This window comes from Nyctereutes procyonoides, unplaced genomic scaffold, assembly GCF_905146905.1.
Source record: "Nyctereutes procyonoides isolate TBG_1078 unplaced genomic scaffold, NYPRO_anot_genome, whole genome shotgun sequence".
NCBI lineage: Eukaryota > Metazoa > Chordata > Mammalia > Carnivora > Canidae > Nyctereutes > Nyctereutes procyonoides.
This window is the reverse complement of record NW_026575140.1, coordinates 47,767,370-47,774,156: the sequence shown is the minus strand read 5'-3', so window position 1 is coordinate 47,774,156 and position 6,787 is coordinate 47,767,370.

Below are 6,787 nucleotides of genomic sequence, written 5' to 3'. Positions count from 1 at the left end.
AGAGCGAGAGGGAGAGAGAGAATCTTAAGCAGATTCCATGCTCAGCGCAGAGCCCAATGTGGGGCTCAATCTCACACCCTGAGATCATGACCTGAGCTGAAATCACAAGTTGGACGCTTAACTGACCGAGCCACCCAGGCGCCCCTTGGTGTGTCTCTTTGTCTGATCCATTGCAATTGATTTTCTGGACAAACCAATTACTGGTCCCACAGAGTCTCCACAGTTTGGATTTTTCCTGACTGTTTGACTGTGGTAGCATTTGGAATATTCTGTCGCCAGAGTTTCCTGAAATTTGATGCGTGGGTCTAGTGCTTGTGCAGATTCAGGTTGGATTGTTTTCACTGCGAATGGTTCAGAGGCGATGCTGAGTGCTTCCATCAGGAAATGCGCGGTGTCTGGTTTTCCTGTCTGATGTTAGCAGCTGCCTGCCTGCCTTAATTCCTGGCAGGCTGTGTCTCTGGCTGCCCCGCGCCTGCCTTGACCTGCCCCTGGCTTGTTGCAGGACCATGTTGCTTGCCTGGGAGACATTTCTTGGGGCTTCTGGGGTGGGGTGGGGTGGAGGTGGAGGCAGGTTCTCAAAGGCTGTGCTTGGTCTCCCTGGCACTGTGGATTCTCCAGCTGAGCTGGCAGGATTCGTCCCTTGAAGGCTGTGCTGTGGGCCTCAAGAGGGCTCTGGCCAGGACTCCATCTCCCAGAAGTCAGAGGTGAAGACTTCTCTCTCCACCATGAAGAAGGAGTAGTGGTGCGACGATGTTGATGGGAGAAGGGGCACCGGAGGCAGGAGAAATGGCTGGGTGAAGGGACAGGGGGAGAGGAGCACACAGGGCACATCTGGGACCAGAGACTGGTGGATGTGGTGGGTCGAGGAGCAGCCCCACGAAAATTCATCTCCTTGAGGTCAAACCACAAGCATCGAAGCCACCCTGGAAGTACATTGATTGGAAAAAACAAATCCCTGACTCCATGGGGTTTATCGTAGTCTGTAGAGTAAGCATCTTAGCTTTATCATCTGACATGTTTTGTCCGTACCTTGGTGGTTGTGTTGTGGTGTTTGAAGCCGGCTGCCTTCGAGCGGGCTGGCATGCTCTCCATCATCCAGTGATGCAGGGCTGTGCCCCTCCCTTTGTCTCAAGACACCTAAAGGTGTTTGAGTTTGAGCTCCCTGCCTTGGTGGGAGACTATACAAACATAAGGGTGATCTGGGGGCTGTGAGATCAAAGATGAGTGGTTTGGAAGGGTCCAAGGGAAGAGGAAGCCACTGTGGGAGTGGGTAACACCCACAGAGGTGGTGGGAACTAGCAAGTCTGGGCTACTTTACGTGGATTATCTTATCCATCCTGTGAGGATGGAAATATTATTGACATTTAACAGATAAACAAAATGAGGCTTAGAGTGATCGGTGATCGACTCTAGTCATGTAAGTGGTAGAGGCGTAATTTAAACCCAGTTCTGGATGACTCTAAAGGTGAAATCTAACTGGCATTTAGTAAGAGATAACTGATTATAGTCCCTTAAGCAAATTAGGGATTGATTTACACATTAAAGATGACTGGAGTTAGGGTCGAGGGCTGGCTTGGCAGCTCTGCAAAATCATCAGAGACCCAGGGTCCATCGTCCTCAGTTTGTGGCTTCCATCTCCAAAGTCACCTCACAGTCTAAGAAGGCTGCTGGAGCTCCAGCCATTTCATCTGTTTTATGGGCAAAAAGAAGAAAGGAGAAGGAGCAAAAAGACCTGACTCCTAGTTTAATTGGTTCTTTAAAGAGGGTCTTTCTTAGTCCTACTTAAAGGCTTCCAGATCATTGACCACACCAACTCTAAAGAAGTTTGGGAAATGTAGCCTTTGAGTTGGCCACATTGCTGAGCTCCATGAGTGAGGAAGAAGAAGAAGATTATGTTACAAATCCCCCCCCTTACCACTCCCCCAGAGGAGCCATGCCCTCTAGTCTCTCCAGAGCAGTGTGTTCCAGGATTTATTCCAGGCCCACTGATGAAAACCAGTGCTTTGAACTGCTTTGCTGGGGGACGCAGGCTCAAAGAGGCACATCCGGGGCCGTGTGCCACAAAATGAAGTGTTATGGTCTCACTGCTCACCATGGGCTTTGCCTGTGGTACTAAGGGGGACCCATTGCACTGTCTGATGTGTGTAGAATCTGCTCTCTTGTTTAACCCGCCTGTGGCTTGTGCTTGTTGGCGTCAGGCTGCGTTGTTGGTGGTTTAGAGTGTGGGTGCTGGTGTCGGAGAGACCTAGCTTTGACCCTTGGCTCCACCTTTTACTGGTCGTATGACTGTGGAGGCAAATGCATAATTGTTCATGAATTTCTGTCCCCATACCTGTAAAATGGGCATCACGATCATGATACTTGCACACATGCATCAAGGGTTTATTTTGTGTCAGCGCTTCTGAATTCTCTACACACACTGGTATATTGAGCTTTTCAAGTGAGGTTGGTACTACTGTCATTCCCATTGTATAGATGACAGAATTGAGCTACAAGGAGTTTAAGTACAGCTGAGGAATGAGCCAGCTGGAAAAGAGACCAGATCTGACCAGAGCTCACATTCCAGGCATTACCCTGTGAGCCTCAGTTTCACTGCTTGTAGAATAAAATAGGCGAGATGATAGTACTTCCTTGGTCTGACTTGAAGACCCAATAAGATACCAACGTTTGTGATGTGTTCCAATTAGCACCTAGTGTATAGCAGGTGCTTGGCATATGCTGGCTAATATTACCCTGTTCCCCATCCTCTGGGCTCCTCCCCTTGGTTCCCACATTTGGCTAAACGTTGTCTGCCTGGCTCTTCCAAGTTCCATTCCCTCCCCTGGCTATTTTTATTTCAATTTCCTTGGAATTTGAGACTATACGTGAGACTCAGTGGTTATTTGCAGCTTGCATGGGAAGTCTAGGACTTTGGGGAAATGCAACAGCTTCCCAAATGGGAGTAACTACACTGACCCAGTTGCCTTTTCTGGGAGAGTGACCCATGGACTCTCCTTCCATCTCCTGGGGACAGAGTCTAGCTTCTCCAGAGTGACTGAGATAGTGTCTGCTGGGAGAGGTCATCTGGACAGGGTGTGGCGTCTCTGCTGAAGGTTTCCTGAGAAGAAGCACCGGGACAGAACAGCAGGCGAATATGAGGGAATCGGCAAAGAAGCCATGAACCCTCCTGCCATTTTATCGTCACAAAGCCTCAGACCTGGAGAAGGCCAGGCATTGTGGCCCTCTTGGTCCTAAGAGAATAGAACTTTCATTTTTTTAAATTTTTTTTTAATTTTATGATAGTCACACACAGAGAGAGAGAGGCAGAGACACAGGCAGAGGGAGAAGCAGGCATCATGCAGAGAGCCCGACGTGGGACTCAATCCAGGGTCTCCAGGATCACGCCCTGGGCCAAAGGCAGGCGCCAAACCGCTGCGCCACCCAGGGATCCCCAGAATAGAACTTTCTAATAACAGCCCCAGAAACAGGACCAGGAATTGAGGCAGACAGTGTTAGCCAATTTTCTAAGACCTAGTCTCTTTGTCCTAATAAAACATCAATTGTTTTTTTAATCAATGTTCTAAGCCAGTCGTGACCATTGTGTTACCAAATTTCCCAGCCTCTCATGCTGATCATGTGACCCAGATCCCCATATCCCACCAGTCAGTCCTAAAGTGGGAGGTCTGCTGGGGACATTTCTGGGAAAGCTTCTGATGAAGAGACAGGAGAAGCTCAAGATAGGAAAGGCCCTTGACCTTTCCCTCACCTTGCACTTGTCTTGTACCCAAGTGTGAGGACTAGAGTGATGGCAGTCATCTTGTGACTCTGAGGCCAAAACATGAGGATGGAGAGTGAATTATATTAGGGAAGGTGGAACCACGGTCCCTGATGCTAGCAACCATCTGCCTCTAGTTACGTTATGTGAAAAAAAGAACCCTCTATCCATTTGGTTGGATATGGATTATCTAACCATAGTTGTTTTAGAGATTATTTATTTATTTGACAGAGAGAGGGAGGGAGGGAGAGAGAGAGAGAGAGAGAGAGAGAGAGAGAGAGAGAGAGAGAAAGAGAGAGAACAAGCAGGGGGAGCAGCAGGGAGAGAGAGAGAAGCAGATTCTCTGCTGAACAGGGAGCAAGACATGGGGCTCAATCCCAGGACCCTGGGATCATGACCTGAGTTGAAGGCAGATGCTTAACCAACTAAGCCACCCAGGTGCCCCTGGATTTTGTTTTTGGCAGGTGAATGTGTTCCTAACTCAATACAGACATGAAGGCAGAGCACGGACACCTCCCCCCAATCAGGGACACTGCATGTTCAGAGATGCCTGTTAACTGTTCCTAGGGACTGCTGCATGCTAAAGCCTTTGCCAGGTCTTGGTGACATCCAGCAAATCAAGCCAAGACCCTCCCCTCAAGGGGGTCACAATCCACCAAAAAGGATGACACAGACTTTCCACTGGTACAAACTGTCACATAATTCTCAGGGTGTAAGAAATCCCTTCCCTTTCCGAAGTCAGATGAAACCCCACCTGAGGGACCACATGCCAAGCTTGGCAAAACCTAGACAAGAGTATAAGGGGGGCAGGAGGAATTGTTCAGGGTCACTGGAGGACTTGGTCAGCCCTACAATTATTGAAAGGGAATTTTGCCTGCCACCTTTTATATTTCTTCTGACCCCATCTGATTTTAGGTAAATAAGATAAACTGCTATGACAAGTAAACCCTTAAGTGTCAGGGTTTGTTCATGTCTGTTGATGTGGGCTGATGGGGGCCGATGATTGTGTGGGGTCTGCTTCTTGCAGTCACTCAAGGACCTAGGCCCCTTCCATCTTGTGGCTCTGCCTTCCTCTATAGACAGGCCTTCTGAGTCCTCTGATTCAGCAGGGAGATGGGGAAAGAGAGATGAGGGTAGCACATAGGAGGGTCTTCGCACCAGGCCTGGGAGCGATGGTGTCACTTCCTCTCACATTCCATTGGCTGGAACTCTGTCATGTTGTCATACCTAACAGCAAAGGGGGCTGGGAAATGGAGTCTCATTGTGTGCCCAGAGGTCCTGTGGACACCTGCTGGCCCGCAGAGGTGGTGGGCTGCAGGGTCCCTTCCTTGTCTGTCCAGTGCCCTATCTACAGCTGTTTCTCCTCGCAGAGCAGCCAGCCAATGCCCTTGAAACACCTAGACCTTCCCAACCTAAAAACCTGAGCATAGGCCATCTCGAGGAAGCCTGCCTGACTCAAGCAGGGCCCTCTTATCCTGAAGCACAAGCACCTAGGTTTAGACCAAGGAAATTCAACCTTGTTACTATTCTATGTTGGGCTAGAGGATTTTTGGTTATGGTGCTGTCCTGCATGTTGAGGGTTGCAGACAGCATCCCTGACCTCTACCCATGGGACGTCCAGGGCACCTTCCAGCTATGACCAAAAATGTCTCCAGACATCACCCAATGTCCCTGGGTGTGTGTGTGGCAAAATTGCCCCTGTCTGAGAATGCTGTATTAGTAGATGCCAGAACTTTAGATAGGAAAGACCACCTTCTCCTTGGTGGAGGTCTGAGGTGAAGGAGGAGGAGACACACGTTGTGTTCTGGTTGTGTGTATAGCAGCCAAAAGTAAAACCAAGATGACAACTCATTTACCAGAAAATCGTAGTTAGAATAACAACTGGGTGAGACTAACATTGTAATGACATCTCTGCAGGACTATCAGGTCAACTCTGCGCAGGGTCAGGGTGCCTCATAAAGAAGGGGACACTTCAATCAGGTCACGATGGCTGGAGGAATTTGCCCAAAGTTTGGGCATGGGGGGGTGGCCCTTCATTATGTTTGTAAAGGCAGTCCAGTGCATTCTGGGAATTGGAGGTAATCTGATGTGATGAGCAGGACTGAGTACTGAGGAGCCACATCTTCTAAGAATCTGCCTTCAAGATGGTTTTAGTCCCTTCCTCTCTGTCCCCATTGCTCACCTACAGGCCCATTGGATTGCTGGTCACCCTGCAATCATTTGCTCCTCCTCAAAGTCTTGTCTTTTGTTCCACTGTATCCTAGTGCCTTGCACATGTAGTAGGTGCTCAGGCAATTGCATGAGTGAAGCAATAAATACATGAAGGAATTGATTTGGGAAGAGTGTACCTATACCAGGCAGGAGAATTGGATTCTGGTCTGTGCAGAAAGGAACCATTGCAGGGTTTTGAGCAGGAGAGTCCACTGGCTGTTGGGTTGAGGCTGTTCTGGGGACGATGGAGGCAGGGAAGCCAGCCATGGTGACTGTCCAGGTGGGAGCTGGTGAACTGATGAGGCTTGAGCAGAGCTCTTTCAGAGGAACAATTATTGTTGTTGATGACTGACTGGTTGTGACAGGGAGGGAGAGTGGAGGGAAGAATCTGGGTGGTGCAGGAAGTGCGGGCCTCAAGTCACGAACTAGGAGTGGATGGGGCTGGGGCGAGGTGTCTGGAAGACCAACCCCACCCTCACCCCTGTGCCATGGGGAGGACTTCAGCAGGTGGAAGCAGTCTGGAGCCTGAAAGGGAAGTTTAAATGAGAAATAGAAAATTAGGAGTCATTCATGTGTAGTGCCTGGAAGAAAAACCACATAATTCTATTTTTCAGAAGCTGGCGGTAGCTATTTCTGCATACATACAAGGCAGCAGCACTGATGTTTAGAGAAAGAGCAGCTTCTGTCTGGAAAAACACTCTAAAGAGCTCTTGATTGGGTGAAAGGTCTTGGGCTTGCCTGGAAGCAATTTCGCAGGGGAAGGAGTGCTCCATTTTCCCCAGAGATGGGGAGTGGGGGTATGTGCAAACAGTGGTGGTGCAG